General features: G+C 40.4%; 1 pseudogene; it reads left to right on the top strand.

The window, feature by feature from the left end:
- The first annotated feature begins 8,688 nt into the window (after nt 1-8,688).
- LOC116556095 lies at nt 8,689-9,283 on the top strand (annotated as a pseudogene).
- The last annotated feature ends 2,156 nt before the right edge of the window (nt 9,284-11,439 follow it).

Raw genomic sequence — 11,439 nt, 5'->3', positions numbered from 1 at the left:
CAGTGATAAAAAATTTCACTGCTTTTTAAGGATAGTCCATTTAAATTTAGAATTTTTAGAAAGATAAGCTGGGTCAAAACTCTGCCTCCTTCAGCCTGGCCAACATGGTGAAACTTCATCTCTACTAAAAATACAAAAATTAGCCAGACATGGTGACATGCGCCTGTAATCCCAGCTACTCAGGAGGCTGAGGCAGAAGAATCACTTGAACCCAGGAGGCGGAGGTTGCAGTGAGCTGAGATTGTGCCACTGTACTCCAGCCTGGACGACAGAGCAAGATTCTGTCTCAAAAAAAAAAAAATCTGCCCCCTTGTAAATTTAACCCACTTGTTTTCATTTATCATACATGCATTCGATTATTTATTGAAAATTTATTGAGCACTATTCATGTGCTGGGAACTTGTAGTGAATACCGTTCTTACACTTATGCAACTTACAATTTTTTATTGTTTTGCTCTCCAGAACATCACATTGGAAAAAGCAAAAGCTATCATATCATGCTGTCTTCTTCAGTTAAAACTTCCCAAGTTTTTTTAATATACAATGGTATATTAAAAAAATATACAAATGGTAATGCCTATTTTACAAACTCAGAGGCCTTATATCTTATTTGAATGGTTCACTGAACCATTCAAATCCCCAGTGCCTTATTTTTAGAAAGTTCAGTCTCTCCCTTTTGAGGCCCCTCCACCCTTGATTGTCCAAGAAACTGAGGGTTCATGTCTTAGACCAAAAGGTGCAGTTCTCTTCCCAATACGAAAGGTAGAAAGTACAGTCTTACCATTTAGTTAATGTTGTTGCCTTCTACCGTAACGTTGTAACATAGTCCAGCAGACTGAGGTGATTCTCTGACTGGTTCCAATTCCTGCCTGCACCATAGTGGATGGTCCGTGATTTAGTTCCAGGATTACATCTCTCTTCATTCATAGTTCCACAACCATTGTTCCCAAAGCTCAAAAACAAGGCGGGATGGCCCAGTCCTGAGGAGTTTCTAAAACTAGGTATATGTTATGTCATAAATAATACTCTTCTACAAACACTTTGATCCTTGTCATAGGCTTAGATGTACTCTTTCTCCAAAGCAGTTTTATTTCAGGTGCCTCACTGCCCATTCCTGGCACTGAGCCTTTATCAGGCACTGCAACAGAGGTTCACCCAAGAGATCTCCACTCAAACACAGTTGATTCACACCAACCCTTTTAAGGTTATGGCATTCATTCTCTAATGTCCACTCATACAGGTGGCCAAATCCTTCTAAAGTCTTGCTACCACTATAAAGAACTTCATGCTAGCTAAATACAAGTCTCTAACATCCTCCTTAACCCCTCTCCTCCTGGCTTAGAGAGGAAAAGAAATCAATCCTCCAGGATTCCAGCTTCTCATCCCTCCCATTCCACTGAAAGCACCAGCTTCCAACACTTTCCCCTCCTGAACAAAGCCATCCTGCTTAGAGGATTATCAAGGGGGACCCAGAATTTATGCAAAGATTTAGATTCCCTGACTGGGAGAGGAGACCAGAGAGAAAAAGAGATTTTTTTTTCCATAGTGAATATATAGCAGGAAGAAAAAAAGAAATGAGTTAGCTTTTTCAGTAATTCTCTTGTTATACACGTAAAGTAACTAACACTCTGCGTTCCATACACATACACACGCACACACGCATACATCTAGTGGTGGTGATATTTGTAGTGAAGGAGAAAAAGGAAAATTTGAGCAATGGATGTGATATTATGACAATAACACATATGAATGACACTTTCTTAGAACTTACCTGGTTTTCCTCTTATCTCCCTGGCTGTTTCTTCTCAATTCCCTTTCCTGGTAACTCTTCAACTCCCCAACCACTGAATACTAAGTGCGCTTATGCTCAGTCTTTTGACCCCATTTCTATACTCACTTGATTTCCTGCAGTCTCATAGCTTTAAAATCCTTGTTCTTAATGATTACTCCCAGACCTTTCTCTCCTCTGCCTGAGAACTTCTATATCGATATTCAACTGCCTATATAACATCCCCATCTGGATGTCTATAGGCATCTCAAAAGTAACATATCAAAAACGACTCCTGATGTTGTCCCCAAATCTGAAACTTCCTCACACCCAAGTTTTTCTATTCAAAAATGGCTGCTCCATTCTTCCATTTCCTTGGGCCAAAAACCTTGAATTCATCTTTAATGCTTCACTTTCTTTCACACCCCATATACAATCTATCAGCAAAACCTGTAGGCTGTACCTAGAAAATAAATTCAAAATCTGCCTACTTCTCACCACTTTCATTGTTACCACCTTGGTCCTAGTTCATATGATGTCCTTGTGAATTATTGTGATAACCTATACTGGTCAGTGATTGTCTCACTACTGCTGCACAACCCATTCCAAAGTCAGTGCTTTAAGACAATTATCTTTTCTCCTGGGTCTGTAGGTCAGTGGTAATATAGCTGAGCTAGGCTGGACTACAACCTCGAGGCTCACTTTGGGTTTGTGGGCTGACAAGAGGAAGGTCTGCTTCAGGCTGTGGGCCCATGGGTCAACTGCAGCACAGCGCCTCTGCTTCATGTGTCCTATTCTGAGCCCATGCTGAAAGATGTTATCCAGGACAAGCTCTTCTCATGCTGGTCACAGAAGACAAACAGGAAAACCCAGCATTCAAGAGTACTTCAAGCTTTTGCTAATAATATCACTTCCACTGACATCCCATATTTAAAAAAAAAAAAAAGCCATCGAATGAAGCCCAAAGAGGATGAGGAAATACACTGTTCACCATGTATGCATAATACTACTACAGAGTAGTGAAGAATTAAGACCAGTAATTTAATCTGCTTTCTTGATAATTATATCTTTCCCACATGCAAACTAGACCCACTTCTATTCCAAAACCCCTGAAAGTTCCATCACATCTTTGAAGTCCAGGATCTCATGATCTACATCAGGTCCAGATACAGCTCTTCTTGACATAGAGACCTATGAATTAAAACTGCAAGTATCTTTTTCTCACATACCAAACATACAACAAATGATGGATTAGCGATGATAATAACCACAAAAAAATACCCTTATTCACAGAGGAGAAAAATGGAGGCAGATTATAGCCACTGGTCCATAACAATTAGGAAATCTCGCTGGACAATGGTTGTCAGGTTTCTCTATTGGAGGGAATTACGTTTCATGATTAGGCACTGATTCTGCTCCCTAAGAATGATTTTCCAGTCTATCTTCCATAGCTCTTGGTTCTACACTCTAGGGAATCATTCTTTTACCCTCATCTTCCTTAGTCACTTGCAAAGGACATTAGAGAATATGCCCTTTTTGGTGGGTAAATGGGTTCTTCAACCTGCTTTTTGCCTGTAGAAAATTAGAGCCCAATAATCTGTTTATATCCTCTAGAGTGTCAGTCTCTTTCAGCTGGTACTGGTACTTTTGCCAATAAAGTTCTTTTTTAAACTTCATGGATTTCCTGTGAATTTGACTGTAGTCAAGTCCATGTGCCAAAAGATGTGGTGCACTCACAATTTCTTTCAAAATATACCTCCCTTTGTCTCTCTCTCTCTCTCTCTCTGTCTCCCTCCAATACTACTAAGAGTGAAAAACTGAAACCAATATTTCAATATATAAAGACTTCTATCATAACTGCTGAGCATTCACTATCCCTTCTTCTCCCAGCTTCCACCTTATATTACTCAGGGTCTCCAGAGAAACAGAGCCAAAAGGATATATATAGATATATGACTAGGAATTTATTATGGGAATTGGCTCATGCACTTGTGGAAGCTCAGAAGGCCAACAATATGCTATGTGCATGCAGAGAACCAGAGAAGCCAGTGGTGTGATTCCGTCTGAGTCTGAAGGCCTGAGAACCATGGAAGCCAATGGTGTAGCTCTCATTCCAAGGCAAAAGCCCTGATAACCAGGGAGGGGGGCTACTGGTGTGAGTCCTGAAATCTCAAGGCCCAAGAACCAGCACCTCTGGTGTCCAAGGGCAAAGAAAAATGGATGTCCTAGCTCCAAAAGAGAATTTGCCCTTCCTCTGCCTTTCAGTAGGTACTGGTACTTTTGCCAATAAAGTTCTTCTTTAAACTTTGTGGACATCCTATGAATTTGACTATAGTCAACTCCATGTGCCAAAAGGTGTGGTGCACCATTCCCAAGAGAAGTTATCCTTCCTCTACCTTTTTGTTCTACCCAGGTCCTCAATGTAGTGTGCCCACATTGATGAGGGCAGACCTTCTTAGTCTACCAATTCAAATGCTAATCTCTTCCAGAAACATTTTATCAGCTATCTGAGCATCCCTTATTCAGTCAAGTTGTCACAAAAAATGAAGCTTCACATGCCTTTTCCCCTTTTCAATACATCAGCCAGAGTATCCTATTATTATTTAAGTCACATCATGTCATTCCTCTGCTTAAAACCCTCAATGGCTCCTCATTTCACTCAGAGTAAAAGTCTTCCTTATGGTCTACAAAGCTCTCTGCAAATCTTTCCTCCTGTTACCTCTGACCCCCATATCACTTGTTCACTTGGCTCCAGCCACTCTGACCTCAAAGCTCTTCCTCAGACATTCCAGGCATGTTCCTGTCTCACGGATTTTGCATATGTTGTTCCTTCTGCCTGGAGTGCCTTTCCCCAAGCATTGCTCCATTCCTTCACATCTTTAGTCAATGAGCAAGTCAGTGAGACCTTCCATGAACCACTCCTCCTATCTAAAATAGCTTTTTAAAAAAGCACTCCTCTTCCTCCTTTTTATTTATCTCCTTAGTTCTGGACACCATCTAATATATCTTGTTCACAGCCTGCTTCCCTCAGTAAAATCTATGCCATGAAGATAGAGATTTGTTATTCTGTTCACTGCCTGGTGCCTTTTTTACATGCAGTGGGAAGGAGTGAATCACTTCTAGTGGCTCATACAGAAGTTGAAGGAGCCCTAGCAAATCTCCTTCCATCTAATTAGCTTTGATTGAGTAATACATCTCTCCTTGAATCAATTATTGAGGCTGCGGGAAAGGAATGTGCCCATAAGTTTATGCATGTGACTAACAGAACCTGTCCCTGGAGTAGGTCAGTTCTGCCCAAAAATATTTAGCTGAAAGTAGAGGAAATTTGAAGTCTCCTATAGGAAACAGAGGAATAGAGGAATGTTGTCAACCAACAAATATCCACCACAATGCTTTAATCACCACATGGCTTCTCACTACACTGCATTTGTGAATTATTCATCAAAACCAAAGATGAGAGAAGTATCAAGACTAAGAGGAAGAAAAACGAAACAGCATGTGAGGGGTTAAGAAGACATGGGAATGTAGAAATTTAGGTAGCCTGCCACATAAATTGCAGTGCTAATGGTGCTTCCTGGAACTATGCAATGCAAAAAGGAGCAAAAGAAAGAGCTTTGGGTGCACCCTTCAATAGCTCAACCGGTAGAGCAGAGGACTATAGAGTATATAGAAAGAATTTTGGGTCTAGGATAATATGAAAAATCATGAGAGAAAGGGAGAACTTGAACTGTTTTAGAAATATATGCAAAATTTTTCTCTGTGGGAAGCTAAGTGTGAGAGTTTGTCAACATGAATTTTTCATAAAACATTCTTATGAACACTGTACCTATGGAGAAGGAGTCTCCTGTCGAGATCATCAAGCAGTTCTTTTTAATAGACACAAACCCAGCATAATTTGGAGGGAATTTTTCTCTGTTCCATGGTGACATGAAGCTCAGTCAAACAATGTCTCTGTGATCCGAGATGAACCCAGGATAAGGTCTCGAATTGTCACTGTCATTCTGTCTCTAAGCTATTACATCATTCACTTTCTTTGTTCTAAAGCAAACTAAACAGTAATTTCCCCAATTCCTCAATAAAATTAACTCAACAGCTTCTATACCTCAAAACAACTTGAGCTTTCCCTTTTTATATGCTTTCAACTTTTATTATAGATTAGGGAGTACATGTGCAGGTTTGTTACGCGGGTATATTGTGTGACACTGAGGTTTGATTCTGTCACCCAAGTAGTGAGCATAGTACCCAAGAGTTGATTTTTCAGCTCACTTCCCACTCTTTTCTTCCTGGTCTAGTAGCCCCCAGTGTCTATTGTCCCCCATTTTTATGTCTATGTGTATTCAATGGTTAGCTCTCACTTATAAGTGAAAACATGCAGTATTTGGTTTTCTGTTCTTATGTTAATTTGCTTAGGAAAATGGCCTCCAGCTTCATCCATTTTGCTACAAAGGACATTATTGCACTCCTTTTTGTGGCGATGTAGTATTCCATGGTATATATGTACCACATTTTCTTTATATAATCCACTGTTGAAGGGCACCTAGGTTGATTCATGTCTTTGCTATTGGGAACAGCACGGCAATGGATATATGAGTGCATGTCTTTTTGATAGAATGAATAATTTTCCTTTTGGTACGTATCCAGTAGTGGAATTGCTGGGTGAATGGTAGTTCTGTTTTAAGTTCTTTGAGAAATCTCCAGTGCTTTCCACAGTGATGAACTAGTTTGCATTCCCACCAAGAGTGTATAAGCATTTTCTTTTCTTCTCAGCCTCACCAGCATCTGTTCTTTTTTTACTTTTTAATCATTGCTATTCTAGCTAGTGTGAGATCTGTCTCACTGTGGTTTTGATTTGCATTTTTCTGATGATTAGAGATGTTGAAAATCTTTTTCATGTTTATTGGCTGCTTGTACATCATCTTTTGAGCAGTGTCTGTTCATATCCTTTGCCCATTTTTAAATGGCTTATTTGCTTGATTTGTTTTTGGTTTGTTTGTTTGGGGTCTTCTTTTTCTTTTTCTTTTTCTTTTTTTTTTTTTTTTTTTTTTGAGACAGCATCTTGGTCTGTTGCCCCAGTTAGAGTACCATGGCACTATCACGGCTCACTGCAGCCATACTCCCACCTCAGCCTCCCAAGTACCTGGGACCACAGGCTCATGCCACCACATCTGGCTAATTTTTTTATTTTTATTTTTGTAGAGACAGAATCTTCCTATGTTGCCTAGGCTGGTCTCAAACTACTGGGCTCAAGCAATCCTCCTGCCTCAGCCTCCCAAAGTGCGGGGATTACAGCCATAGGCCACTGCACCTGGCCTCATCTCTGATTTCTTTCACCAGTGTTTTGTAGTTCTAGAGACCTCTGACCTCCTTAGTTAGATGAATTCGTAGGTATTCCACTTGAGCTTTCTAACATTTGGATATATTTCGGCAGATAACATATTATCTTCAAATTTGGATTTTCCCCTGTAAAATTATTCCAATGTTCTTGTTTTATTGGGTGGGCAGCAGGGGTATGGGGTTGAGAATCCAGAAACCAGGTACTAATTTCCTACCTGTAGGTTTCTTTGCTTGAGGATGTTTCTAGAGTGCATTATAAACAGGACTAGGACTCTACTTTTATTCCTATTTTCCCTTTCTTGCTATCTGTAATGAACATATAATCCATTTTGTATCAATTTATGATGTTGATAAACTCATTTTTCCAATCTGAAGTGCTTTTTACAAATATAGCTACTCGAATTGACAATTATTTGTGCCTGTGATGCTCTCAGAAGAGAGTGTACATGCAGAATACAATACTTCAGAATGTGAAATTATTTTCATGAATGAAATATGCTTCAAAGTAAGCAGCCTCTGTTGTGTAGAGCCAAAAAATTAAAGCCTGCTGGGGAGTAATGTTATTATAACTAAAATCTCAGGAGCCACCACACTCATCACTGCACACTTTGACAAAGGACTATCAACACTGCAAGACCATCAGATCACCACAGAAACTGTATGAACTACTACCTTAAGGGGGTGAGATATAATGGGAACGTATGAGAATCTGCCACTATTCTACCCCTGAAGACGCACCTTATCTCAGAAGGCTTCTGAACAAAAAGTATAGCATCTTATACAAAAATAACTGAGATGGATTAAAGACTTAAATGTAAAACCCCAAACCATAAAAACCCTAGAAGAAAACCTGGGCAATATTATTCAGGACACAGGCATGGGCAGAGACTTCATGACAAAAAGTATAGTATCTTACACCACTGAAACTATATTACTAAGAAGCAGAGTCCAGTTTAATAAACCAAGTACTAAACCCAATTTTGGAAACTATCAGAAAAACTTGTTTTTTAATTCCTTGAAATGACAGAACATAAGCTCATCTGGACCCTTAATAAGCAGTTGGTAGGAAAGCATGATTCCTACAGTGCTGTTGTCCCAATGAGATTAGAGTCACTTGCCTTTAGATTGCTTGGGTAATGTAGTCAATGCTGTAATGTGCTACCCAGATCTGCCCCCCGCCTCCCCACTCTTTCAGGACTTAAAACTGCCTCTTTTCTAAGAATTGCCCTCAGCATTAAAGTTGTGCCCTCCCTCGGGGCAGCCCCCATTGAATGTCTAGTCAGTAATCTGGTACCAGGGCTGATCCCTCACCTCAAATTTAGACACTTTTGCAGAGCCATCCCAGCTGTCACCCAAGGGATTGACTAAACCTTTATGACAACCTTATTGCAGTTCAACCTCATCTATCCAGTCTTGCTTCTCTGTCATCCGGGTGTTGTTCCTGAATGCACTCTTTAGTAAACCACCTATACTCAAAGTCTGTCTCCAAAACTATGCCCCAAAAACCTGACCTATGACCGATTAAGTTGCAAATCTCTGGCATACTTGTGCATTTTAAAACCCTTTGCAGCTTTGCAGAAGCCACCACCTAGAGCCTTGTAGTATCAGCCATGGTCAACCCCACCGTGTTCTTCAACGTTGCCGTCAACGGCGAACCCTTGGGCCACGTCTCCTTCAAGTTCTTTGAAGACAAGTTTCCAAAGACAGCAGAAAACTTTCATGCTCTGAGCACTGGAGAGAAAAGGTTTGGTTATAAGGGTTCTTGCTTTCACAGAATTATCCCAGGGTTTATATGTCAGGGTGGTGACTTCATATGCCATATTGGCACTGGTAGCAAGTCCATCTACAAGGAGAAATTTGATGATAAGAACTTCATCCTAAAGCATACAGGTCCCGGCGTCTTGTCCATGGCATATGCTGGACCCAACACAAACAGTTCCCAGTTTTTCATCTGCACTGCTGAGACTGAGTGGTTGGTTGGCAGGCATGTGGTCTTTGGCAAGGTGAAAGAGTCATGAGTATTGTGGAGGCCATGGAGCACTGTGGGTCCAGGAATGGCAAGACCAGCAAGAAGATCACCACTGCTGACTGTGGACAACTCTAGTAAGTTTGACTTGTGTTTTATCTTAACCACTAGACCATTCCTTCTGTAGCTCAGGAGAGCTCCCCACCACCCCACTTGCTCACAGTGTCCTAGAATCTGTGCTCTTGCTGCAGTTCCCTTTGGGTTCCATGTTTTCCTTGTTCCCTTCCATGCCTAGCTGGATTGCAGGGTTAAGTTTATGATTATGAAATAAAGACTAAATAACAACAACAACAAAAAAAAACCTGTATAAAAATTCAACGATGGGCATATCTGCCTGTCAGGGGCTAATCTATAACAGAAAAAAATACACATTTCTTCTCTAAATGAATTACAGCTACCAAAACCCCAACTAGTAATGCCATGGCTCAGTTGTGTTCCTCTCAAAATTCATATGTTGAAGTCCTATTACCCCTAATGTGATGGTATTTGGGGGTGGACTATGAGAGATAATTAGGGTTAGATGAGGTTTGAGGGTGGGGTCCCTTATAAGGGTGTGCCTTTATAAGAAGAGACACCAGACAGCTTACCTCCCACCCAGCCTCCACTCACACAGGCACCAAGGAGAAAGGTCATGCGAGGACACATCGAGAAGGTGTGGCCATCTGCAAGCCAGGAAGCGAGCCCTCACCAGAACTCAACCATGCTGGCACCCTGATCTCAGACTTTCAGCCCCCAGAACTGTGAAAAAATAAATTTCTGTTAAGTCACCCAGCTTATGGTATTTGTTATGGCATCCTAAAAAGACCAAGATAAGTAACAACTGAGCACCTGATATGCACAAAACTTAATACCAGGTCAGTGTTTACCATCTTTTCTGAACCACTGACATAGTAATTCCTTTCTGATTTTGCTATAATGCACATACCTGAGTGACAAAGGGAAGAGAAAATTGGAATGGACGAGCTGATGGTGAGGGTTCAGGATTAATTATTGGATATTAAAATGGGAGAAGGATGGCAATGATCAGTTAGCTGCCACGTTGAGCTCATATCAGAATTTTCTGGGGCAACTATTTCTTGATTATTTAGCATCACTTCCACTTCCACCTTCGACCTTTCTACTTGTACCTAACTTTTCTTTTTGGTTTCTAGAACATTCATCAACCCAGAACAAAGGTTGAACCAAACCTGGAGATAAATCTAGATTAGCTTAAGCCAATCAGCACCTTCCATCACTCAGCAGCCTGTCATTATTTCTGAACCCATAATTTAGGACCATTTAATTGGGATAGTATTTCACAACCAAGGGTGATTTCACCACCACCACCACCCCTCCCCACCAGGAGACATTTGGCAATGTCTGGAGACATTTTTGGTCATCATCATGGCTCCAAGTGGAGAAGGGGAGTGCTGCTGGCATCTAATGGGCAGATGCCAGGGATGCTGCCCAACATCCTATAATCCTCAGGACAGATCTTCCCACAACACATTAGTATCTAGCCCAAATGCCTCAAATATGTTTGAGACCAGCCTGGACAACATGGTGAAGCCCCATCTTTACCAAAAATATCAAAAATTAGCCGGGCATGGTACCACGTGCCTGTGGTTCCAGGCTACATAAGAGGCTGAGTTGGGAGGATTGCCTGAGCCTGGGAAGTGGAGGTTGCAGTGAGCGGAAATTGCGCCACTGCACTCTAGCCTGGGTGACAGGGTGAGATTCTGTCTCAAAAAAAAAAAAAAGTAAGACTGTAGAGGATGAAAAAAGTATAATCATGGTCCTTTCCTCAAGGTAAAATAGATATTCACCAAGGAGATAAGACATACATCCACAGAAAAGTTTTACCACAAAAAGCACAAACCATAAAAGAAACATCTGATAAATATGATCATATTAAAATTTAAAACTTTCATATATCAAAAAAACACCATAAGCAAAGTGAAAAACACAGCACAGAATGCGAGGAGATATTTGCAATTCAAAATGCATAAAATTAACAAATGATTAGTATCCAGAATATAAACTCCTACTCAGTATAAAAGCTTTGCTTAGGAATGGTAAACACTAAATTCATGATAGGGAGGAACAGTAGGAGAATAGGATTGAAGAAGGCCCAAAGGACGGCAAATATACATATGTTTTATTTCTTTAAAATAAATAAGACAATGTTAAGATTTAATGAAGCTGGATGGTGGGAATATGAATGTCTCTTAAATTATCTTCTATTCTTATCTATATGTTTCAAATATATTTCACCAAAAAAAATTTTTAAGAATTCCTGCAAATCAGCAGGAAAAAAATTTTCTTTAATTAA

Source organism: Sapajus apella, unplaced genomic scaffold (assembly GCF_009761245.1).
Source record: "Sapajus apella isolate SASKATOON/1434 unplaced genomic scaffold, GSC_monkey_1.0 scaffold16, whole genome shotgun sequence".
Classification (NCBI taxonomy): domain Eukaryota; kingdom Metazoa; phylum Chordata; class Mammalia; order Primates; family Cebidae; genus Sapajus; species Sapajus apella.
Note: the sequence above shows the minus strand (reverse complement) of the source record. Positions and strands in the feature narration are given on the sequence as shown.